This window comes from Cervus canadensis, chromosome 32 (assembly GCF_019320065.1).
Source record: "Cervus canadensis isolate Bull #8, Minnesota chromosome 32, ASM1932006v1, whole genome shotgun sequence".
Taxonomy (NCBI): Eukaryota; Metazoa; Chordata; class Mammalia; order Artiodactyla; family Cervidae; genus Cervus; species Cervus canadensis.
The window spans coordinates 35,583,316-35,611,128 of record NC_057417.1 but is presented as its reverse complement, the minus strand read 5'-3'; the positions used below and the strand labels follow the sequence as shown (position 1 = coordinate 35,611,128).

At 47.1% G+C, this 27,813-nt stretch overlaps 1 long non-coding RNA gene across 1 annotated transcript; it reads right to left on the bottom strand.

Moving 5' to 3' along the window:
- Positions 1-4,957: 4,957 nt before the first annotated feature.
- Positions 4,958-25,135, bottom strand: LOC122433195. The gene is made up of 3 exons (XR_006267049.1): positions 21,490-25,135; positions 10,797-10,853; positions 4,958-5,944 (listed from the first exon to the last, which is right to left on the bottom strand). It is a non-coding gene; the product is annotated as an uncharacterized LOC122433195 (long non-coding RNA).
- Between the last annotated feature and the right edge of the window lie 2,678 nt (positions 25,136-27,813).

Below are 27,813 nucleotides of genomic sequence, written 5' to 3'. Positions count from 1 at the left end.
CTCCTCAATGAATGCAAACCACTAGTATAGCTCAATATCAAAAAAACAAACAACCCAATAAAAAATTGGCCAAAGATCAAATGCACATTTCTCCAAAGAAGTCATAGAGATGGCCATAAAGCACATGAGACGATGCTTAGCATCACTAGTTCTTAGAGACAAGCAAATTAAATGTACAATGAGGTATCACCTCACATTGATCAGAATGGCCACAGTGAAAACCCTACAATAAAGTCTCCAGAGGGTGTGGAGAAAAGGGAACCCTCCTACACTGTTGGTGGGAATGTAAGTCAGTACCCCCTCTAGGGAGAATGTTATGGAGGTTCTTAGAAAACTAAACATAGAAGTGCCCAGTGACCCAGCAATCCCATACCTAGGCATAGATCCAAAGAAAACAAAAATTTAAAAAGATACCCACACCTAACGATCATGGCAGCACTAGGTACAACAACCAAGCAACTTAGGTGTACAAGAACAGATGGATGAAGACAGAAAATGCCATTTCCAGTTACTGGGAAGAAACTAGAGGTAATCATACTAAGTGAAGTAAGTGAAAGAAAAAGACAAATCTAGGATATTACTTCCTGTGGAATCTAAACATGGATACAAATAAACGTCTTTACAAAAGAGAAACAGCCTCACAGACTTAGAAAAGAAACGCATGGTTACCAAAAAAGAAAGGCAGAGGGATGGGGAGTAATTAGCTGGTTCAGATCAATATATACACCTTAAAACAGATGCTAAAGGGCTCATAACATCACAAGTCCAAGAGGGCTGTCAATGACACCTGCCCTCAAGAATGTCCTGGAGTAAATCATCAGAAAAAAATTCCAAACAGGGCCAACTTTCAAGAAGCCAGATTGAAGAGGTAAATTGTTCTCACAAGATGTAGAATAATAATAAAAGCACATGGAAAGATAGTCCACATCAGTAATTATTAGATCAATGCCAAAAAAACTATGAGGTATCACCTCACACTGACCACAATGGCCATCATCAAAAAGATCTACAAAGAATAATTACTGCAGAGAATGTACAGAAAATAAAATCCTCCCTCAGTCTTGGTGGGATATAAATGGTGAAGCCACGATGGAAAACAGCACGGAGGTTCCTTGAAACACTAAACATAGAGGTATCGTATGATCCTGCAATCCCATTCCTCAGTTTAGGTGCAGAGAAAATCACCATTCAAAATGACACGTGTACCTTGATTTTCAGGGCAGCACTATTTACAATAGTCAAGACACAGAATCCACCAAAATGTCCATTGACAGAAAAATGAAGACTACGTGGTACATCTATACACTGAAATGCTATTTAGCCATAAAACAGAACAAAACAATGACATTGGCAGCAGCTTGGATATACCAAGAAATTATCATACTATACATACTTTTCAGAGAGAAAAGGACAAATACCCTAAGATATCATGTACGATGGAATCTATAAGTTCATACCAATGAACTAATTTACAAAATAGAAACAGACTCACAGACTGAGAAAATCAAATGATGACTATCAAAGGAAAGTTAGAGGGGACAGTAAGTTTGGGAGGAAAATATACGCACTAGTGTACACCAAGTCGGTAATGAGAAAGGGCCTACTGAATGTAACTGGGGCTCTACTGAACAGACTAATAACCTATATGAGGGAAAACAGAAAAAGAATAGATACACGTCCATGTGTAACCGAATCAAGTTCAGCTGATTCACTGCTTCAGGTGTTTCAGTACACCTCAAACAAAGAAAACATCGGAAATCAAGTCTACTCCCAATATAAAATAACAATAAATTACAAATTAAATTACATGAATTCAGTCCAGAGGAAACCAGACAGCAGCGACCCTATGAATTAAACATATGATATGCTGTGATATTAACGTGACACCACCAAAGGTTTTCTTTCACCCAGCGGAACGCAGAGCAGCAACTCACTCAATGGTACCGGACTTCATGTGAATGTGACAAATGAAGAGAAGAAAAAGGACCGCGGGTTAATCCGGCAACACCCTCAATTCAGATGTTGGAAATCTCAGAGCGGACCAGACACACTGAGGTAAAGAGCACACATGGGATCCCTGCATACAGGGTCCAGATCCGTGTGCGTGCAGTGAGACCCACACAATCCCCAGACCCTGCACCTGGGGTGGCAAGACCCTTGGTTAGGACACCAGGTCTCTGCTGGTTGGGCCCCTACGGTGGAGACGAGTGAGTTCCTGTGACCTCTTGGCTGGGAAGAGAAACGTGTCAGGTCAGTCTCCTTCCCTCGCACGTGTCCCAGAGAAGCCCTCCTCTTTTCCCTTCAGTTCTGTGTGATACTAACTGTTTTTACAGCTGTCATAATAATGTTGAACACACTGCCTTGGTGATGGCAGTCTCGGGCTTTTGTTGTCCTGCAGAGGTGCTGCAAAAACACACCGGACTCTGGGCTGGAAGACAAGGGCAGCTCTGGTCTCTGCTGAGTGTGGACGGTCTGCTGGAAGGAGAGCACAGCGGCAGCCTCACCTGCTGCCCATTGGCTTTTTGCCTGATCCACGTGCCCTGCAGTCAACTGCCCAGGTAGCCACTGAACAACAGCAACAATGCACACGCGCATGCACTGTGGCAGCATTTAAACAGCTGAGACCTGGAAGCAACCAAAATGTACATGGACAGGGGAACGAATTAAGACGTCATTTATGCATAGAATGGAACATGAGTCAGCCACGAAAAGAAATAATGCCATTTTCAGGGATAACCTAGAGCAATCATAGATTAATCTAGAACAATCATAGTAAGTGAAGTACTTCAGAAGGAGAAACTGAAACCAATGAGCTATTTTATAAAAGCAAAATACACACACAGTCTTAGGAAACAAGCATGGTTACTAAAGGGAAGTTGCGGGTGAAAGGGATAAATTAGGAGGTTGGGATTCATTTATCCTCACAAATACATATAGAATATAGAATCGACACAGACCTACTTTAGAAAGGGTGGTGTACTACACACTCGATAATAACGTGTATGTGAAAAATACAAAGATGAATCAGTATGTGTATGGCGATAACTGATGAAGAATCTCTCCACCTACAAACACAGCATTGTAAGTCAGCTATCCTCCAAAAGAAGTAAAAATGAAGTTTAAAAAAAAAAAAGAAGGATTAATAAGCCACAGGCTTGCGGCATGTGCCAGAAGAAACCACGGACTAGGAGTCACCCTAACGCTCTGGTTACTGTGGTGACAGGAGTAGGACATGAAGAAATCCTGTCTCCTTGTGGCCATTTCCCACAACAGAAGCTTTAAAGCTATTGCTTATCCTGCAGTTAAATAAGAAAACGTTTTTACTCCTTGGCCTATTGATTCCTTCTCTACTTTAGCTGTTCCTGATCTACAGTCTGCATTGATAACTAAGTTTCCTTCTTTTCAGAAGAAGGACCTATTGACTGTTTTGAAACAACACAAAATGTAACAAAAATACAGGAACTTTATACCTTTGTGGAAAAAAATGTTTTCTGGGGGCAATAGAAAGGTGGCTTTAATCCCCAAGCTGGCAGAGGAGAGAATACGCTAGGCTTGTGCCTCAAGAACTGTGTCTCCCCCGATAGGGAATCAAGGGGATCACACAGCTGGGGCTCATAGTCGGAGGCTGGAGATAAAGAGCAAACGTGTAAGGATCCTGTATTCTTTCTTTTTGCATTGTTTCAAAACAGTCAGCAGGCTGGCGTCAGGGAGCCCAGTAGCTTGGGTCCGGCAGGCAGCCCCAGGGGTTGGGGCCGTTGCCTTTTGCAGATTGCACTGCGGCTTTCCTTACATAATGCAAAAAGAGGGACAAACAAACAACAAGAGAAGGTCTGCAGAGAGAGTAACGTAAAGTTAAGCATCACTTAACTTAAGGATGTGGCTAGCATGAAATTAAAAGATAATAGATGCAAAGTATGGCTCATGCAGAGTTAGAAGGCAATAGGTGCAGGATATCCCTGGAGAAAGCATGGCAACCCACTCCGATATTCTTACCTGGAGAATGTCATGGACAGAGGAGCCTGGCGAGCTACAGTCCATAGGATCACAAAGAGTCAGACAGACTGAGCGACTAACACACACACACACACACACACACACACACAGAGGTGCAGGATAGAGCTTACATAACAGGCTGGTCTTCTGAAAAGAAGGAAATTTAGTTATCATTGCAGACTGTAGATCAGGAACAGTTAAAGGAGAGAAGGATTCAAACGGCAAAAGAGAAAAAGAAAACTTTCTCATTTCACTGCCACACTTATGAACACTTCATATTCACAAGGACTGCTGGACTCTAAATGATACCGGCACTTTAAAAATGTCCATGGGTAATTAACTGAAAATGAATAAAAACTGGGCAGACTGTGAAGAAGAAAATTTCCCCAGTCAATTCCACACACACTAGTTAAAATCAAAGTCCATGAAAACGTGCTGCACACCAGGAATTGTAGACACGTGCAAATGAAACCACAGCCAGGGAACACTGCAGCCGTTTGAAAGGCCACCCTCAGTCTACAAAGGAAAGTAGCAGGAAAGACGCGAAGGAAAGAGAACACTCACGGTGCTGATGAGATGTAAACGCGGAGAATCACTATGGAGAGGAGTATGGAACTGTCTTGTTCTTTAATTTTTAGTAAGACAAACATATTGATTCCAGCCCAGGTCACAGGAAGACTTGCAACATGTCCTGCTCAGCGTTCCCTCACCGTCAGCACCAACAAGGGCAGAAGGTGCCTGAACAGCAGCTCAGCCTGAAGCCGGCAGACAGCCTAGGTGAGGGACGCATCAGTCAAGTCTGCCTCCTCAGGCAGTTAACGAGGCTCCCCGCCCCTCACAGCAAAGGGCTCCTTAACTCCAAATTCATCTTGCCAGAGAAGAGAAAAGAATCAGACATAAACTGTAAACTAAATCATGTATCTTTATTTCTAGATTTAAATATAAAAAATGAAGGATAAAAGCAGTAAAAAATACACTTAAAGTGAATAAATTACAAAGTAAATCAACGATATAGTCTGACACTTATAAAACAGAGGAGGAGGAGGGAAGCCGCACAAACTACCTTGAGTGAGGGCCCTTCACTGGTGGGTACCACCCAGGTTCTCTAGTCGACTCCGCCGCCAGACCCAGCTGCGGATGCCGGCGGGAACCAGAGCTGCTCTGCCCATCAACCCAGGAGGAGCCCTTGTGGCCGGGGAGCGAAGAGGATCCAAGTCTGCGCCTTCAGGCGCCTCTTCTGCCAGGCAACACGCAGAAGGCTCAGCCTGAGCCCTGCTCTTCATGTTCTCCTGCAGGTTAATGGTGTAAAATGAGGTGAAGAGCGAGCCTAGACGTTGGGCACCTTCCCTTTCTGCAGTTGTTTTATTTTCTTCTCCTTCTGTAAGGGACTTTTTTGAATCAAAAGAGAAAGGGCGCATTTCCACGGTTCTCCTCACCGGGATTTTGGGCTTCAAAGGTGCTCCGGCATGGGGCCATTGTTGGGCTCTTATCACTACTGACTGTTCCTTGTCCTCATCTTCTTGGGTGAGTGTTGGGTCCTTTTCTTCCCAACAAAGGCAGGAGTCCTGGGGGTCAGTGAGTGGAGTTTCTTTCTTTTCAGGAACACCTAACTAGATACAAGAAGGGTATTTAATTTAATTCACATAAATTCAAAGTGTTTATCCTCCAACACCCTCTCTGCTTCTTGCTGTTTGATTCTTTTCTCCATTTCAAAATCAAAGCAAATAGACCTGGTGGGTGGCTTCTCAGGCAGTTTCTTAGGGAAAATGTGCCCAATGTAAAGAATTCCGGAATCCAGTTTCCGGGCTTCAAACTTGTAGAGCCCTGCTTCTACAGGATTACATATCTTGGATTTTGCATTTGTGTGCACCACCTCTTGCTGCATTTTTGTTCTCCTCTGACTCTTGCTTCTCTGTACTTTTTAGGATCTTCGTTATATGGGAAGAAGAACCTGAAAAAGAATAGATATGTGTTTATGCATGACTGAATTAAGTTCCTGCACACCTTATACAAACACAACATTGAAAATCAACTCTATTCCAGTATAAAATAAAAATGAAATTGCACAGAAAGAAAAAGAAAAAAGAAATGGCATGAAAAATGCTGCTGCCTTGTGGCCATTTTCCGTAACAACAAAGCTATGCTGATGGACACAATATTCAGACGGCCCGTAGAGTTGTGAGTGAAGAACACCCGCCTTCAAGGAATGCTCTAGGAGAGTTTATCAAAACACAGGGGTTCAAGAGTCAGTTGCAAGATGTTTCACTCATACTCTTTTAAAAAAATCACAGGAAACGATGTCAACATTGCTAAATATTAGAGAAATCCAAATCAATACTACAATGAGGTATCACCTCACACCGGTCAGAATGGCCGTTGTCAAACACTCTACAAAGAACCAAGGATGGAGAGGGTGGGCAGAAATGAGGACCCTCCTGCACTGATGCTGGGACATCCATTGGGCAGAGCCACTATGCAGACACCGTGTGTGCATGCTAAGTCACTTCAGTTGTGTTCGACTCTTTTCAACCCTGTGGACTGTAACCTGCCAGGCTTCTCTGTCCACAGGATTCTCCAGACAAGTTTACTGGAGTGGGTTTCCATTCCCTCCTCCAGGGGATCTTCCCAACCCAGGGATCGAACCTGCATCTCTTATGTTTCCTACATTGGCAGGTGGGTTCTTTACCATTAGCACCACCTGGGAAGCCCCATAGTTGCTAATATATGGGGGTGGGGGGGAGCTCACAACATTGTAAATCACCTACATGTGGTGGTGGTGGTTTACTCACGAAGCTATTTCTGACTCTTGCAATGGAATGTAGCCCAGCAGGTTCTTCTGTCCATGGGATTTCCCAGGAAAGAATACTGGAGCGGGTGGTCATTTCCTTCTCCACGGAGTCTTCCTACGCTGGGTTCAAACCCACATCTCCTGGCTTTGCAGATGGACTCTTTACTAATGAGCCACCAGGGATGCCCTCAAATTACATATATACTACAATCCAGATTATATTTTTTAACAATGCTGTGTACAGAAACTATAAGACAATGATACTAGAAATCAAAGACAACATAAACAGATGGAGAGATATTCCATGTTCCTGGGTTGGAAGAATCAATAGTGTGAAAATTAGTATACTATCAAATGCAATCTACAGATTCAATGCAATCCCTATCAAATTACCAATGGCATTTTTCACAGAACTAGAAAAAAACATTTTCACAATTCATATGAAAACACAATAGATGCCAAATAGCCAAGCAATCTTGAGAAAGAAAAATGGAGCTGGAGGAATCAACCCTTCAGACTGGCACAAAAACAGAAATATAGACCAATGGAACAAGCTCAAAAGCCTAGAGATTAGCCCATGCACCTATGGGCACCTTATCCTTGACAAAGGAGGCAAGAATAAACAATGGGGCAAAGATAGTCTCTTCAATAAGTGATGATGGGAAAACTGGACAGCTACATGTAAAAGAATGAAATTAGAACACTTCTTAACACCACACACAAAGATAAACTCAGAATGGATTAAAGATCTAATTATAAGACCAGAAACTATAAAACTCTTAGAGGAAAACATAGGCAGAACACTCTGACATAAATCACAGCAAGAGCCTCTATGACCCACCTCCTAGAATAATGAAAATTTAAAAAAAAATAAATAAATAAACAAGTTGGACCTAATTAAACTTACAAACTTTTGCACAGCAAAGGAAACTATAAACAAGGAGAAAAGACAACCCTCAGAATGGGAGAAAATAATAGCAAATGAAACAACTGACAAAGGACTACTTCCCAAAGTATACAAACAGCTTATGCAACTCAACATCAGAAAAATAACCCAATCAAAAAGTGGGTAGAAGACCTAAAGAGACATTTCTCCAAAGAAGACATACAGATGGCTAAGAAACATATGAAAAAATGCTCAACACCACTCATTATTAGAGAAATGAAATCAAAACTACAATGAGATATCACCTCTCACAAGTCAGAATGGCCATCAACAAAAAAATTCTACAAACAATAAATGCTGGAGAGGGTGTGGAGAAAAGGGAACACTCTTGCACTGTTGGTGGAAATGTAAATTGAGACAGCCACTATAGAAGACACTATGGAGATTCCTTTAAAAACTAGGAATAAAACTACCACATGACCCAGCAATCCCACTACTGGGCATATACCCTGAAAAAACCACAACTGAAAAAGACACATGTATCCCAATGTTCACTGAAGCACTATTTGCAATAGCTAGGACGTGGAAGCAACCTAGATGTCCATTGACAGATGAATGAATAAAGGAGTTGTGGTACACATATACAATGGAATACTACTCAACCATAAAAAGGAACACCTTTGAGTCAGTGCTAATGATGTGGATGGAAACAGAGCCTGTTATGCAGAGTGAAGTACGTCAGAAAGAGAAAAATAAATATTGTGTATTAATGCATATATATGGAATCCAGAAAGATGGCACTGGTGAGCCTATTTGCAGGGCAGCAACGGAGAGGAAGGCATAGAGAACTGACTTGTGGACACGGGGGTAGGAAGGGGAGGGTGGGACTGAGGGAGACAGTGGCATGGAAACATGCACTCACATGTGTAAAAGGGGCAGACAGCGGGAATTCGCTGTGTGACTCAGGGAGCTCAAACCAGGGCTCTGTGACCACCTGGAGGGATGGGGGCGGAGGGAGGGGGAGGGCGGCCCGTGAGGGAAGGGGCAACGACTGCTCCATGCTCAGGATTGCAATTGTCCTTCAATAAAAAATAAAATTTAAAAATTGTATCTTAAAAAAGTGGAAAAGAAATGCTGACTCTATTTCCCTCGGGTGTGGTTACCAGTGCTGAGGTAACACCCCTGGAGCCTGAGTAGGTTTGGGTCCCAAGGCTGCAGTGTCCCGGGTCTGAGCAAGTCCCCTGGGCGCCAAGTCCCTGGGGGTGAAGTCCCACCTCCAGCCTCCTTCCTTACGGGTCGCCCCACCCACGGATGACACCACCTTCCACAGAGTGTTGTTGCAGGAATTGGGCTATGTCCAGGGGATAAAAGGTAAGGAGGAAGATGTCATGAAACACAAGAAGCCTTAGGTATTTCTTCTGGAACGTTCTGCTCTAAGCGACAATCCAGGAGAACGGCTTCCTCACAGGCTCTGGTTGCCTAAGTAACCGGAGTTGGGCAGGAAGAAATGCTGCCGCCTTGTGGCCACATCCCATAACAACAACTTTAAAACCTGTGCTGATGGCCTCTGAATATTCACAAGGCCTGCAGCTGGGAGAAAAAAAAAAAAAACACCTGACCACAAGTAATCTCAAGGGGTGAACCATTAAAAACAGAATTCAAAACAGGACCGATGTTCAAGAAGTCAGTTTCAACAGGTAAACTGTACTCGCACTGTATAAGATCACAAAGCACATGGAAACATACTCCACATGACTAATTATCAAATCAATGCAAATCAAAACAACACTGAGGAATCATCTCGCCATGGTCAGAATGACCATCATCAGAAAGATCCACAAGGAATAAATGCTGCAGAGGTCGGAGACAAAAGGGAATCTTCCTACACTCTTGGTGGGGGTGTAAATGGGTGCAGCCACTGTGGAAAACAGCACGGAGGTTCCTTAAAAATTCAACACACAGGTACCATATGACTCCACAATCCCCACTCCTAGGTCAAAACTGAAGAAAATAAAAATTTGAAATGACTTATGCATCCCTATTTTCAGAGCAGCACTATTTACTAGAGCCAAGACAGACAATCAACCAGCATGTACAGAGACTGACAAAGGAAAATTAAGTGAGATCCAAGACCCTGGACTACCCAGTCATAAACCAAAATAAAATAATGCCATTGGCAGAAGAACAGATGAACCAAGACATTGTCATACGCAGTGAAGTAAATCAGAGAGAAAAATATATATCATAAGATATCACTTAAAGGTGGAATCTATCAATCTATACAAATGAACTATACAAAATAGAAACAGACTCACAAACTTCAAAAACCAAAGATTTTTATGCTTATCAAAAAAAGTTATGAAGAGTGATAAATTAAGACTCTTGCATTAACACATATACACTAACTTATATCCAATAGATAATCAGAAAAGATATACTTAGTTGCACAGGGAATCCTATTCAACTCCCTGTAATAACCTATATGGGAAAAAGAACCCAGAGCAAGAATAGCTACACATCTATGTATATCTGAAGTAGTTCCCAGATATCTAAAACAAAGACAACATTGGAAATCCATGCTACCACAATATATAATAAAAATGAAAAATACAACAAAAAAAAGTAGGGCATGAAGAAAGCTGTAGGCTTGTAGCCACTGTCTATAACAACAACTTAAAAGCTGTGCTGATGGGCATTTAGGGCTTCCCCTGGTGGCTCAGCTGGTAAAGGATCCACATGCAATGCAGGAGACCTGGGTTCCATCCCTGGGTTGGGAAGATCCCCTGGAGAAGGGAAAGGCTACCCACTCCAATATTCTGGCCTGGAGAATTCCATGGACTCTTTAACATTCACAAGGCCTGTGGGGCTATCAGTAAAAAAAACTCTTGCCTTCAAGAAATGTCCTAGGCATGGTCATCAAAAAAGGATTCAAAACAGGGAGATGGTCAAGAAGCATGGTTTACTCAAATCCATTCAAAAAATGACACGAAAAATTGTATCAATAAATATAGAGAACTACAATCTAAACTACACCAAGGTATCACCACACACTGCTCAGAATGGCCATTGGTAAAAACTCTAGAACTGATAAGTGCTGGAGAATGTGTGGAGAAAAGGGAACCCTCTTACCCTGATGCTGGCAATGTAAATTGAGAACAGCCACTCTGGAGAACAGTGTGGAGCTTCCTTTAACAATGAAAAGAACAATGAAATTAGAATACTCCCTAACACCACACACAAAAATAAATTCCAAACAGATCTGAACAAAAGGACAGGTACTACATGACTCTTGAGGCAAACACAGGCAGAACATGCTTTGACATAAATCTCAGCAAGTTGTTTTTCATCCACCACTTACGCTAATGAAAAATAAAACAAAAATAAACAAATGGGACCTAATTAACCTTAACAGCATTTGCACAGCAAAGGAAATCCTAACGGAAAGAAAAAGACAACCTTCCAAATGGGATTTCACTCCAAAACATAGAAATAGCTCGTGCAGCTCAATATAAAAAACACACACACAAATAATTTAATTTTAAAAATTGAACCAAAGATCTCAGTGGACATTTCTCTGAATAAGGCAGACACAGGGCCATAAAACACATGAAAAGATGCTCAGCTCAGTTCAGTCACTCAGTCGTGTCTGACTCTTTGCGACCCCATGGACTGCAACACACCTGGCTTCCCTGTTCATCAGTAACTCCCAGAGCTTGCTCAGACTCATGTCCATTGAGTCGGTGATGCCATCCAACCATCTCATCCTCCGTCATCCCCTTCTCCTCCTGCCTTCAATCTTTCCCAGCATCAGGGTGTTTTCAAATGAGTCAGCTCTTTGCATCAGTTGGCCAAAGTATTGGAGGTTCAGCTTCAGCACCAGTCCTTCCAATGAATATTCAGGACTGATTTCCTTTAGGATGGATGTGTTTGATCTCCTTGCAAGATGCTTAGCATCACTAATTATAAGAGAAAGGCAGATCAAGTCCAAAGTGATATCACCTCACACCGGTCAGAGTGAGTTAGGAGACAGACGGGCTCTGGTTAGACATTTACAGCTGGCCTCTTGCTTACATTCCATGGGGTAGGAAGAAGTGGGCTGCAGACTGAATACTCACAACTGTTAACATTTCCTAAGACGAGAGACAGGGGGGCTCCAGTTAAGGCATTAACATCAGCCTCCTGTTTGCCCTCCAAAATGGAAGTAACAACAGAAACAGGGTAAACAGCCAGGGTTTGTCTTTTGTAAACACGTTAAGGTAATAGTCATGGCAATAGTCAAGGCAAGGACAAAGAGGGGTCAAAACCCCATGTGAGTAAAGGATTAAGGGATCTCCCTTCCCCCACTTTTTGGACAAGGGAGACACTACACATGTGCAGAAAGGCTCTTTGTGGGTCAAAGGTCAAGGAATAATGCCAGGCCATAAGGAGCTGCTTCTCCCAGAAGCCTTCACTTCGAGACCCCTCATGGCTGAGGGGTGTGTGCACACCCGGGGGAGGGTCCCAGGTTAGGTCAGGTGTGGAAAAAGAAACAAGATAATTGGCCTGAAGGAAGACAAAGACCTGGAAGAACTGCCCTACATAAATGTCTTGACCGCCTCTGTACTGACCTCCTCACAAGGGAGGGTGCCCACACCCCTTCTTTCCGGGTGTGCAGCTCTGCCTCGCTTCTGTCTTGACTGAACAAACCGTTTCTGTGTGTGCTCTCCCACTTCTTGTTGTGCTGTATGTCTAACGATAAACTCTGTACCTGCATTCACAATTTCTGCCTCTGTGACAGATGCATTTCTCACTGAGGGCAAAGATCCAGGGAAAAAGAGCTTCTAGCCTCTAGCCCTTGCTGGCCTGGTGGTTAGGATTCCTGGTTCTCATCCAGGCTTCCCAGGTTCAATTCCTGGGCAGGGAATTAATATCTCACTTCACGCCACTGATCCCTGCTGCCTCGCTGAGATCAGAAGGGCCATCTCAAAAATCTCCAACAATAAACCCTAAAGTGGGTGTGGAGAGAGGGGAGCTCTCCCACAGTGTTGTTGAAAATGTAAATCAGAACATCCACTAGGGAGAATAGTGTGAAGGTTCTTTAAAGAACTAAACGTGTAAGTTCATGGGCCCAGCCATCCTATGCCCGGTCCTGGGTCCTGGGGACACCAGAGTTTTAAGGACACCTGCACCCTGCAGTCACGGCCGCACTGGGCACAGTAGCCAAGGCACGGAGCAGCCCAAGAGTGAAAGGAGAGAAGATCAGAAAAGAAACAGGGTACGCGGACTCAATGCAATACTGCTCAACCACCAGGACGGATGAGATAATGCCATTTTCAGTCACAAAGGAGAAAATAAAGGTGATCATATTAAGTGAAGTAGAAAGACAGGAAAAGACCAGGATTATATGATATCCCTTCTAGGTGAAATCTAAAAATGGATAAAAATTACATCTTTTCCAAAGAGAAACAGCCTCACATAGAAAAGAAACATGGTTACCAAGAAGGAAAGGGGGTGAGAAGTTAGCTGGTTCATATACACACTCCTAATTATGAAATAATCCAGAAGGACCCACTGTATAGCATGTGGAACCCTAGTCAACACTCTGCAATAAACTATATGGGAAAAGCACACAAAAGGAACATATAGATGTCTATACATAAGTGAATAAGTCAAAGTCGCTCAGTCGTATCCAACTCTTTGTGACCCCATGGACTGCAGCCTGCCAGGCTCCTCTGTCCATGGAATTCTCCAGGCAAGAATACTGGAGTGGGTTGCCATTTCCTTTTCCAATAAGTGAATAAAGTTGCTGTCTGTTGGGGGGAAAAATCCACAACATTGTAAGTCACTTATATTCCCCAATTCAAATGATACAATAAAAAAAAAAAGAAATGGAAATGCTGGCTCTAGGCCCCTCAGACATGGTGGCCTAGGCTGGTGTCACATCCCTGGAGACTGAGCAGACTTGGGTCCCAAGGCTGGAGTGTCTTGGATCTGAGTGGTCTAGGAGGAAATGCCTGACAATGAGCCCTCTACCGAAGGACCCCGGGGATCTCCAGCTCTGGGAGTTGGGGGAGGTCCTCCTGCAGCCAAGCCAAGCCTGCTGCACCCAAAGGCTGCTGCAACTTCTGGGATGGGAGAGTTTGAAAAGTACCCTGGTCTCCAAGACTCCTGGTAGTGGGGATCCCAATTCCAGCCTCCTTCCTTGGGGTTAACCCCACTACAGACGACATCACCCTCTGCAGAGTGGAGTTGCAGGAATTAGCATGTGTCCGGGAAATAAAGGTTAAGGGGGAAGAAACCAAGAGACACAACACGCCCTGGCTCTTTGTTACTTCTGCCCCTTGCCGCTGAAATCGACAATCCAGGAGCAAGGCTTTCCCCCAGGCTCTGGTTGCCTGAGTAACCAGAGTTGGGCAGGAAGAAATGCTGCCGCCTTGTGGCCATTTCTCAGAACAACAACTTTAAAACAAAGGGCTTCCCTGGTAGCTCAGAGGTTAAAGCGTCTGCCTGCAATGCAGGAGACTCTGGTTCGATCCCTGAGTCGGGAAGATCCCCTGGCGAAGGAAATGGCAACCCATTCCAGTATTCTTGCCTGGAGAATCCCATGGAGGGAGGAGCCTGGTAGGCTACAGTCCATGCGGTCGCAAAGAGTCAGACACGACTGAACAACTTCACTCACTCACTCACTCACTCAATGATCTCAATATTCACAAGGCATGCAGGGCTGGAAAGGACAAAGGCCCTCAAGTAAAGCCCTTAGGGTAAAGCACCAAAAAAAGAATTCAAAACCGGGTGGATGTTCAAGAGGCCAATTTCAACAGGTAAACTATACTCACACTGTATTAGATCAAAAAGCACGTGAAAACACACTCCACATGGCTAATTATCAAATCAATGCAAATCAAAACAACACTGAGGAATCACCTCACCATGGCCAGAACGCCCATCATCAGAAAAAGCCACAAAGATTAAATGCTGCAGAGGTCGGAGACAAAAGGGAATCTTCCCACACTCTTGGGGGGTGTAAATGGGTGCAGCCACTGTGGAAAACAGCATGGAGGTTCCTTAAAAATTCAACACACAGGTACCATATGATCCAGCAATCCCAGCCTTGGGCTCAAACATGGAGAAAAATATCATAATTTGAAATGCCTCATGCACCCCTATATTCAGAGTAGCACTATTTACTAGAGCTGAGATAAAGAATCAACCAACAAGGCCAGAGAGTGAAAAATGAAGACTAAGTGAGACAGCTAGATATTGGAATACTCCTCAGATGTAAAACAGGATTAATTAAAGAAATAATGTCACGGAGCAGCAGAGACAGACCAAGACATGACCATGTGCAGTGAAGTCAATCAGAGACAGAGAGAAATATCATCAGGTATCACCTACAGGTGGAATCTATCAATTTATACCAAAGAATTACTATACAAAACAGAAACAGACCTACAAACTTTGAAAACCAACTTACGATTACAAAAAAAAAAAAAAATAGGAAGAAGGATAAATTAAGACTTGCATTATCACATACACACTAATATGCATCCAAGAGATCATCAGAAAGGACATACCGAGTTGCACAGAGAACCCTACTGAACACACTTTTCAGAGCAAGAATAGATATACATCTATATATCTGAATCAAGTTCCTGGACACCTAAAAAAAACTACATCAGAAATCCGTGCTATTCCAATATATAATAAAGAAAGTCAATGCCTAAGAATGTTCAAACTGCTGTACAATTGCACTCGTTTCACATGCTAGCAAGGTAATGCTCAAAATCCTTCAAGTTAGGCTTCAACAGGACATGAACTGATATCTTCCAGATGTACATGCTGGGTTTAGAAAAGGCAGAGGAACCAGAGATCAAACTGCCAACATCCATTGGATCATAGAAAAAGAAAGGGAATTCCAGAAAAACATCTACTTCTTCACTGACTACACTAAAGCCTTTGACTATGTGGATCACAAAAAACTATGGAAAATTTTTAAAGAGATGGGAATACCAGATCACCTTACCTGCCTCCTAAGAAACCTGTATACATGTCAAGAAGCAACAGTTAGAACCTGACATGGAACAACAGACTGGTTCAAAATTGGGAAAGGACTATGTCAAGGCTGTATACTGTCACCCTACTTATTTAACTTATATGCAGAGTACATCATGAGAAACATTGGACTGGATGAACCAGAAGCTGGAATCAAGATTGCTGGGAGAAATATCAGTCACCTCAGATATGCAGATGACACCACCCTTAAGGCAGAAAGTGAAGAAGAACTAAAAAGCCTCTTGATGAAAGTGAAAGAGGAGAGTGAAAAAGTTGACTTAAAACTCAACATTCATAAAACAACAATCATGGCATCCAGTCCCATCACTTCATGGCAAATAGAGGGGGAAACAGTGACAGACTTTATTTTCTTGGATTCAAAATCGCTGCAGATAGTGACTGCAACCACAAAATTAAAAGATGCTTGCTCCTTGGAAGAAATATTATGACAAACCTAAACAGTGTATTAAAAAGCAGAGATATCAGTTTGTTGACAAAGGTCAGCCTAGTCAAACTATGGTTTTTCCAGTAGTCATGTATGGATGTGACAGTTGGACCATAAAGAAGCCTGAGCAGTGAAGAACTTATGCTTTCACTGAAGAAGACTCCTGAGAGTCCTTTGGACAGCAAGGAGATCCACCAGTTCATCCTAAGGGAAATCAGTCCTGAATATTCACTGGAAGGACTGATGCTAAAGCTGAAGCCCCAGTATTGTAGCCACCTGATGTGAAGAACTGACTCCTTGGAAAAGACCCTGATGCTGGGAAAGACTGAAGGTGGGCAGAGAAGGGGACGACAGAGGACGAGATGGTTGGATGGCACCACTGACTCAATGGACATGAGTTTGAACAGGCTCCAGCAGTTGGTGATGGACAGGGAAGCCTGGCGTGCTGCAGTCCATGGGGTCACAGAGTCAGATATGACTGAGCAACTGAACTGAACTGACTTCTTTGGGATTGGAATGAAAACTGACCGTTACCAGTCCTGTGCCACAGCTGACTTTTCCAAATTTGCTAGCATATTGAGTGCAGCACTTTCACAGCATCATCTTTTAGGATTTGAAATAGCTCAACTGGAATTGAGCTCCAGTTGCTTTGTTCCACTAGCTTTGTTTGTAGTGATGCTTCCTAAGACCCACTTGACTTTGCATTCCAGGATGTCTGGCTCTAGATGAGTGATCACACTCTTGTGTGATAACAGTGTGATAGCACACAGTGTGATAACACTGTGGTTATCATTAAGGTCTTTTTTATATAGTTCTGTATATTTTTGCCACCTCTTCTTAATATCTTCTGCTTTTGTTAGGTTCATACTGTTTCTGTCCTTTATTGTGCCCATCTTTGCATGAAATGTTCTCTTGGTATCTCTAATTTTCTTGAAGAGATCTCTAATCTTTCCCATTCTATTGTTCTTGGTTCCTCTATTTCTTTGCATTGATCACTGAGGAAGGCTTTCTTATCTCTCCTTGCTATTCTTTGGAACTCTGCATTCAGATGAATATATCTTTCCTTTTCTCCTTTGCCTTTCACTTCTTTTCTCAGCTATTTGTAAGGCCTCCTCAGACAATCATTTTGCCTTTTTGCATTTCTTTTTCTTGGGGATGGTTTTGATCACCGCCTCCTGTACAATGTCATGAACCTCCATCCAAAGTTCTATCAGATCTAGTCCCTTGAATCTATTTGTCACTTCCACTGTATAATCATAAGGGATTTGATTTAGGTCATACCTGAATGGTCTAGTGATTTTCTCTACTTTTTTCAATTTAAGTCTGAATTTGGCAATAAGGAGTTCATGATTTGAGCCACAGTCAGCTCCTGGTCTTGTTGTTGCTGACTCTATAGAGCTTCTCCATCTTTGGCTGCAAAGAATATAATCAACCTGATTTTGGTATTGACCATCTGGTGATGTCCATGTGTGGAGTCGTCTCTTGTGTTGTTGGAAGAGGGTGTTTGCTATGACCAGTATGTTCTCTTGGCAAAACTCTGTAATGAATTATGACAGATACGAAAATCAAAACCACAACAAGGTATCACTCTGCACCAGTGTGAAAGGTCATCATGAAAAAATCTACAAACAATAATTGGTTAAAAAGGCATGGAGAAAGGGAACCCTTTTATGGTGATGATGGCATGTAAATGGTAAGAGTCACTATAGAAAGGGTGTGGAACAGCATTTAAGAGATAAAAAGAGCCACCTGGAGATCCTGCAGACTCACTCCAAAGAGTGTTTTAGGAGAATACCAGATTGTGAAAAGGCACATGCAGCCAAGTGTGCACTGGACTACAATTTACAACAGCCAACAAATGGCTAATCCCATTAACACTAAAAAAAAAAAAAAACAAAAAAAAACTAAGAAATAGTTGTGAAGTTCACAGTCCAAAAGCATAAACTCACTAAACACTGAGACCTAATCATAGAATCACAGCATGTGTCCTCCCCAACACAGCTCACCAGCACATCACTTATTTCACTTGTCTGCAGGTGAAGTAAGATGTACTTTTCAGGAAAATGAAGGATGTTCTCTTGGTTCTCAAAGACTCCCAAAGACTCTGTATGCTTCTGGAGGCTGCTGAAGCCTCCAGTCTTTGAGGGCAGTGATGAGAAGGGACCTGGGCTCAAAACCATCCAGCACTCACTCCTTGAGGGTGCTGAGGGTGACCCGTGTCCACCCCATGGGTGCCATGGGGCCTGAAGCCCCCTTATCACCTGTGCTGGGAGGGACCCCAGGCACCCCACTGGACCAGCGGGGGCTTGGTGGGCGGGCTACAGACTTCATCAGGTACATGATTTACAAATATATTGTGCCATTTTGGATGGTGGATCATTTTTTTCCTTGCTCCTTTTATGCACAGCAGTTTATCGTATTGAGGAAGTCCACTTCATCTATTTTGTCTTTTGTTGCTTGTGCTTTTGATAGCAGATCAAAAATAAATCATGGCCAAATCCAAGGTCATGAGGACTCACTTTCATGTTTTATTCTAGGAGATTTATAATTTTGGTTCTTACATCTAGGGCTCTGATCCCTTTTGAATTGATTTTGTATTTGGGGGAAGCAAGGGTCCAACTTTTTTCTTTTGCATATGAGACACCTATACTAATTTTGGGGAGAAAAAAAATTGCAAATGATGTGACCAAAAAGGGTCTAATATCCAAAATATACAAACAGTTTATACAACTTTTAAAGAAATCAAAAAATGGGCAGAAGGTCTAAATAGACATTTCTCCAAAGAAGACATACAGATGGCCAGTATACCCATGAAAAAATGCTCCACATTGCTAATTATTAGAGCAATGCAAATCAGAACTCACCTGATAGTGGTCAGAATGGCCATCATTAAAGAGTCTACAAATAACAAATGCTAGAGGGCGTGTGAGGAAAAGGAAAGCCTCCCACCCGGTTAGTGAGAATGTAGTGCAGCCACCATAGAAAGCAGTATGGAGGTTCCTCAAAAAACTAAAAAGAGAGTTGCCAGATGAACCAGCAATCCCACTCCTGGGCACCAACAGATCACCTTGGTATGAGTATTTGGAGGAACCAAATATTGCACATAAAACAGGTCTTCAGTGACTGGCATCCCTTCCGGTTAACAGGCAGTGAGCACAGCTGGGGTCTGGCTTCAGCTCCAACCCCAGATCAGACCTCTGTCTGTGTGTGATTGGACTGCTCTAGAATGCTGTGTGCATGTGGTCCAGCCAGCAGGAAAGGTGGTGGGCCGTCTGAGAGTTCCCATCAACTGTTGTCCTTGTGTGGGGTCCCCCTTGCTCTCCAGAGGCCACAGCTCCCCTAATTTCATCTTCTCGTTCTCTGGGTGAAGACCCAGTTTTCCCAGGAGCACTGTCCACACACCCCAGACTGGAAGCCACAGAACACTCTTCAAACAGCCCTTCGTCTAAGAACCTGTCTGCAGCGGCTGCTCACCCCCTGATACCTTCAAGCAGCTCCTTTGTGCATTTTGTGCAGATTTTCTAGTTGTTTTCTGTGAGGGGGTGAATGTACGTGATCTTACAAAGTCATCACAGGAAGGAGAACCAGCAATTACCCATCCACTTTTAGAACTGCCTGGTCACAAACCTCACATGCTTTGAGTCACACTCGGAAAAAGCATACATTTCATCTATGTCAAAGGTCACGATGGTTTCACTGCAAGGGACTGGAAAAACAGACCACTGTCTTCACAGAGGGCACAACGGGAGTGCAGCGGGGAAGCTGCAGAGCCCTGGGGTTTGCCAGCAGAGGACTGGGCTGCACAGACGAGAAGAGAGGGAGGCGGGGAGAGGGGGACCTCCTGCAAGCGTTTCAGACCTCCGTTTCCAGACTCCCACTTTCCGCACAGCAATCTGCTCTTTTCCACCAGCTGTCTCCTCTCCTTTCTTCCAGGTCTTCAGGAAAAATGAAGCAAACCTTTTCTCCCCACAAACCTTCATCATGTGAAGAGGCTCTCCCTTGACTTGACTTGCCTTCCTTCTCCATATATTTCCTTGACTTGCCCAGCCCACCTTCTCCATGGCTACTCCCTGGCCCTGCCCCTGCCCTCAAAGAGCCCCTGTGGTCAGCTCTTAATGGACTCTCCAGTGACAGTTCCCCATTAAATCAGAGGAGTCTCTGCTGGACACCCAACCACTTCCACTATGTGCCCACCGGCCCCACTCACCCCCACTCTGTGCCCACCTGCCCCGCCCATCTCCACTCTGTGCCCACCCAGCCCCACTCACCCCCACTCTGTGCCCACCTGCCCCGCCCATCTCCACTCGGTGCCCACCCAGCCACGCCCATCTCCATCCTGCCCACCTTCGGGGGTCTTCCTATTTCCTCCGGCCCCATACGCCTCATGGAGTCACACCAAGGTCTCTGCATTCCTGTAACTCACAGGCTGCCCCAGGCCTTACCCACCCCTTTGCCTCTGCCTACAGCCACCTCATCCATCTGGCCCTCCTTCAGCTCAAGGCCCATCTCCGTGTCCACTCCCCGGAAAGGCTCTCTGGCCCCAGGATGAGTTGGGGGCCCTCCTCCTGCTCCGGGTCTTAGCTCTGGCCACCACAACCAAACGCCACATCTGGTGGCTGGCAAACAGCGCACATGGACTGCTTACAGTCTGAAGGCAGGGAGCCCGGACCAACGTGCTGGTGAGCCTGCCTGTTTCATGACAGCTGCTTCCCACTGTGCACCCACGTGGTGGGAGCAGGGAGGGAGCGCCGAAGGGCCTCATCGGGGGCCCAGATCCTTCTTGAGAGTCCCACCCCCAACGGTGCCCCGCTGAGCCCCACCCCAACAGTGCCACGCTGGGTGCTAGGACTTAACACGTGAACCTGGGAGACACAGACATGCAGAGACAGCAGCCTTTGACATACACTTATCACTGCTCTTTCCACTTTAATTAGGGATCAGTGGTTTCCTTGACAATAAAACCTCTTCCAAAAACACTCAGTTCCTCGAGGTGGGAGCCCAGGCATTCATCCTCCGGACACCGGGCCGGGGTGGCCTGTGCCCGTGGGGAGGGAGTACAGCTGTCATCACACACCCGGGCTTGGGTGCCACCCAGAGCTGGAGTGGAGTCCTGCCTCCTGCCCTTCCTCACTGTGACCTCGAGGGAGGTGCCTGCATCCGTCTACCCATCTGTGTAACGTCACGTGTGTTGACTGCTCACACCTGGGTGTGTTCATTTCCACACACCCAAGTGGGCACACACACACACATACATACACGCCAGACCCCAGGGATCCACAGAACATGGTCATCAAGAAAAGAAGGTGTGGCCCTAAATGACCACATGGTCAGGAGCACAGTTCTGACCTTCAAGGGATGGAGAAGCTGTGCCTGGGCGTTGGGAGCAGAGATCCTAATTCTTGCAGCTGAAGGTGCTGCTGTGAACAGCAGCTGGAGGTGCACTTTGTCTCTGCAGATGGGCTGAGGCGGTGTCATCGGGAACTCAGCGCGGCTGGAGAGAAATATTCCAGTGCTGACCCCAAACTTTTGCTAGAATTCCCTGGTATCCAAGGAAACTCTCAGGAACAGAAAATCTGGCCCATTCTCGCCAGGTCAGCAGGAAGCATGAGGGCGGGTTCAGCCGACAGAGTCACGTGAGGGGCGGTGAGGGGCGGTGAGGGAGGGTCGCGGGGATCCAGGGGGAGGCAGACGGGTCTGAGGAGGCCGGCCCGACGCCGCCCCGCCCTGCGTGCGTCTCGCGGGAGGCCAGGCCTGCAGCGGCCGCGGCGGACCGGCTTCTCGGCTGGACCCTCTCACTCACTGCCTGTGACCCTCTCAGAAAGGACCCTCCAGGCCCTGGGTCAGCTCTTGGTCCCTGAGCTTCTTCCTAGAGTCGCCGCGGAGTCACCTAAACAGTCCAGACTGACTTTGCCCATCTTTTAAATATGTTTTGAGTAGAGCAGAGCTGATTTAAAAAACATAAATCATGTCTGTTTTGGCCAAAGACAGTGATTTCTACAGGTTTGAAAAATAAATGTTTAATCAAAATAACACCGCTGCAATGAGAGCAGGGTTGAGGCCCATCTGAGCCTGGAGGGGTGCGTGGGGCGGGGGAGCAGCTGGGGCGAACACCTGCCTGGGGCCCCTAGGGTGAGGCCCCCGCGGCTGCAATGGACCCACAGAAGCAGTGACCTGGGTTTCACAGTGGACAACAGACCTACAAACGGAGAAGCTTAGGAATAACTGCTCCTTCACTAGCTCAACGTGCAGCAAATTTGAGGACCTCTTCTGGACTCACATTGGGCCACAGTAACTATTTTACCCTGGGATGTGGTCCCTGGAGCCCCAGGCTGGGTGGAGCATCACGCTCACCACGGGAGATTTCAGGGCAAACTGTGCTGTGACCTGGGGCCCTGGTGAGTCTCCAATGGTCAAGATGAGGCACCCCCTTTGTCTCCTAGTTTATATTCATGTTCTCAGTGGCTCCAGGGAGACTCTAAGGCACAGGCAGGTCTGGGCACGTGGAGGCCCAGGCCCACATGCCTGCCTCTGAGTGGCCTTTCGGTAACAGAGCCAGGCAGACAAGCAGCAGAGTGGAGCTGGGGCAGGAGCCACCAGCGGGGGCGGCCTGGGCCACAGGTCAGCGCACCAAGCCAGAGGGAGCCCTGGTTAGAGATCACCACCACACTGAGCTTTACAGGCACATCTGCCCATGGGCAGGCGGGGAAGAACGTCAGTAAACGGCACAGGCTTCTCTCTGGGGTGATGAAAATGCCCCACAATGGACCGAGTGATGGCTGCTCTTGTCCATGGGTAAACCAAGACCGTTGACGTGACCCTTTAAGTGGGTGCATGGTGTAGTCTGTGAATTAAAACTCAATGAAGCTGTTTAAAATGAATGAACAAATAAAGGGATGAAAAAACATCAAATACAATAAAAGTGAGGAAAGGAAAGAATCCGTGATCACCTAGCACGTGACACTGGAGGTTGCCGTGGCACCGGAATCGGGCAGCCTGAGCCAGCGGCCTCCATTTACTCTCCTGTGGAAGGAGGTGTACCAGCTGTCCACCCCTAGGCTGGCTCCCAGTGTGGGGGGGTTTGAAGGCTGCTGTCTTCAGCATAGTCTGATACAGAGGGCATTCAACAGTCACTGTTTTCTTGAGCCAAGTATTAATAAATGACTGAGATTTTCTGAACCACTGTGATGACAAGTTTCAGCGGTGGTCAGAGGGCCCTTCGTGCGGCACGGAGGGGTCTGAGAAGGACTCAGATGGCCCTGAGCTGGCGCCCCCAGGGCCCCCAGGAGCACCAGCCGGGGCAGCCACAGGGCTGGGGGACGGCCTCCCCCAACTCCCGCCCACCACGTGGAGGCCCTTCCCCCTCTGTCCCCTCCAAATGGAAGAAGTGTGACCAGGCCCCAGCTGGTTCTGGGTGAGCCGAGCGAAGTGAGTCAGCAAGCGATTTCCCAACCCTGAGCCCCGAGGCAGGGGCCACAGGAGCTGCGTGGTCAAGGTCAGTATGCACGTGCCTGTGGGCAGGACTCAGGCCTCCCCAGCTGTGTGCAACCTCCTGCTCTAGCTGGGAAAACTGAGGCCCAGGCGGGATGGGCCAACCCAGGCCTGCAGGCATCTCATGCAGGCCAGGACTGCAGCCCCTCGGTCAGGGCACTTTGGTTTCTCGAGTGTCACACTTACAGAGCAAAGCACAGATATGCTGAGAGCACAGCTTTATAAACTGAGAACGTTTGCTGTCCACACCCAGACCAAGATGTACAAAGTTCCAGCACCTGAGAAGTCTAAACACCTTTCAGTCGCCATCCCCAAGAGTAACCACCTCCCCCACTCCCACCATCACGGGCCTGCTTGCCTGTCAAGGTCGTGCTGTGGGCACCCTGCTTCCGCCACGGGACTGACATTTGGGAGGTGTACTCACCATGTGTGCATGCTCACTCTGCTCTCGAGGGGCCTCCGACTCCTGAAGTCACTGGTCCTGGGGTGGGTGTGCACTTGCCTCAGGAGATAGCTGAGCGTTTGCCCAGAACAGCTCTAGCTTTTCCAAGTGTCCCCCTCTCACCCACAGGAAGAGAGGGCTCCAGGTGCCCCACACCCTGTCCAACTACAGGAGACACAGGTGGCCCCCCTGTGAATCTCCTATCTGGAGGCTGCCGGGTCTGCCCTCCACTGAGCACCCGGAGATCACTCAGATCCACCATCAGACACATACTGACCCCACTGCTGGGCTCAGGGGTCCAAGGGAGGGGAAACGTCTTGTTTTGAGGACTCGAGTTCCCCCATCCTTGCTCCCAGATGGGGCTCAGGGAACAGCATCAAGGTGAGCAGTCGAGGGCTAGGCCCCACCTCTGCCCTGCATGGGCCAGCCCACCCTCAGCTGCAGACACGCAGGGGACAGCCCAGACCCCCTCCCCTGGGGACGGGGGGACAGACACAGCAAGAGGGGCATGGGTACACAGGGCAGGCCATGCCGACTGGATCCACAGGGCTGGGCCTGGGCCCTGCCCACTGCCCGTCCTTTAAAGTGACCAGCGGGAGCAGCTGTCACTCATGGGCAACGGCACGGCTCTGGGCCAGTCCTCCAGCAGCCCTGCAGGGGACCCCAGGCCACCAGGGGCAGCCTGCGGCCTGCTGCTGCCATGAGGATGAAGGCTGGTCTTCACAGCAAGCTGACACTCTGTCCCAGGTGTTCCTGCATGTGTTAGCTGCTGCTGTCTCCTAACAGGTCTACAGAACAGGTGCTGTTATCACACCCACCTCAGAGATGGAGAAACCGAGGCACTGAGAGGTCGAGTGACTAGCAGGGTCTGACGCCAGGCCCATGGGTGCCACCGGCTATGGCCAGACACGTGCGTGGGGCTCCTCCTCCTGCAACTAGGGTCACCATCAGGTCCCCTACACACACACACACACACAGTCCAGACACCCCCCCCCCAACACACACAGGGTCAGAGACCACACACACACAGGGTCCAGACACCCCCCAACACACAAACACAGGGTCCAGAGACCACACACACACACACATACACAGGGTCAGAGGCCACACACACACACACACACAGGGTCAGAGACCACACACACACACACACACAGGGTCCAGACACCCCAACACACACACACAGGGTAGAGACCACACACACACACAAGCACACACACACAGGAGTCCAGACACCTCCCAAACACACACACGGTCAGAGACCAACACACACACACAGTTCTCACACCCACATGGGTCCAGACACCCCCCCCAACACACAACACAGGGTCAGAGACCACACACCACACACACACACACACAGGGTCCAGACACCTCCCCCCCCACACCAGTCCAGAACCCTCCACGCCATACACAGGTCGAGACCAGAGACACACACACACACACACAACCACAACAGGGTCCAGACACCCCCAAACACACACACAAGGGTCCAGAGACCACATCATCACACACACAGTCCAACAACCCCCACACACTACAACAGGGTCAGAGGCCAACACACACACATCACATATATACAACAGGGTCAGAGACCAACACACACACACACACACTCACTATACCAGGGTCAGAGACCACACACACACACACACACACACACACACACACATACAGAGGGTCAGAGACCACACACACACAGGGTCCAGACACCCCCCAACACACACACAGAGGGTCAGAGACCACACACACACACACACAGTCCAGACACCCCCCACACACATACACAGGGTCAGAGACCCCACACACACACACACACACACACACACACACACACACACAGGGTCAGAGACCACACACACACACACACACACACACAGTCCAGACACCCCCACACACATACACAGGGTCAGAGACCACACACACACACACAGGGTCCAGACACCCCAACACACACACACAGGGTACAGAGACCACACACACACACACAGTCCAGACACCCCCCACACACATACACAGGGTCAGAGACCACACACACACAGGGTCCAGACACCCCCCAACACACAAAAACAGGGTCCAGAGACCACACACACACACACATACACAGGGTCAGAGGCCACACACACACACACACACACACACAGGGTCAGAGACCACACACACACACACAGGGTCCAGACACCCCAACACACACACACAGGGTAGAGACCACACACACACACACACCCACACACATACACAGGGTCAGAGACCACACACACACGCACACACACACATACACAGGGTCAGAGACCACACACACACACACAGGGTCCAGACACCCCAACACACACACACACACAGGGTACAGAGACCACACACACACACACACACACATACACAGGGTCAGAGACTACACACACACGCACACACACATATACACAGGGTCAGAGACCACACACACACATACACAGGGTCAGAGACCACATACACACACGCACACACACACACAGGGTCAGAGACCAATTCACCACATACAGGGTCCAGACAACCCCAACACCACACACAAGGTACGGAGACTCACACACACTACCCCCCACACATACACAGGTCAGAGACCACACACAACATGCACACTACACACAACACAGGGTCAGAGCCCACACACACACACAGTGGTCCAGACACCTCCCCCCACACACACACACAGTCCAGGCACCCCACACACACATACACAGGGTCAGAGACCACACACACACACACACACACACACACACAGAGTCCAGACACCTCCCAAACACACACACGGTCAGAGACCACACACACACACACTCACACACACAGGGTCCAGACACCCCCCCAACACACACACACAGGGTCAGAGACCACACACACACACACACACACACAGGGTCCAGACACCTCCCCCCCCACACACACACAGTCCAGAAACCCTCCACGCACATACACAGGTCAGAGACCAGAGACACACACACACACACACACACACACAGGGTCCAGACACCCCCCCAACACACACACACAGGGTCCAGAGACCACACACACACACACAGTCCAGACAACCCCCACACACATACACAGGGTCAGAGGCCACACACACACACACATATATACACAGGGTCAGAGACCACACACACACACACACACACACACATATACACAGGGTCAGAGACCACACACACACACACACACACACACACACACACACATACAGAGGGTCAGAGACCACACACACACAGGGTCCAGACACCCCCCAACACACACACAGAGGGTCAGAGACCACACACACACACACACAGTCCAGACACCCCCCCCACACATACACAGGGTCAGAAGACCACACACAACACAACAGGGTTCCCAGACACCGCAACAAACACAACACAAGGGTTACGAGAACCACACGACACACAACAGTTCCAGACACCCCCCACAACACATACACAGGGTCAGAGACCACACACACACACACACATACACAGGGTCAGAGACCACACACACACACACACCCACACACATACACAGGGTCAGAGACCACACACATACACACACACACACAGGGTCCAGACACCTCTCCCCACACACAGACACAGTCCAGACACCCCACACACACATACACAGGGTCAGAGACCACACACACACACACACACACACAGGGTCCAGACACCTCCCCACACACACACACACACAGTCCAGAAACCCCCCAAGCACATACACAGGGTCAGAGACCACACACACAC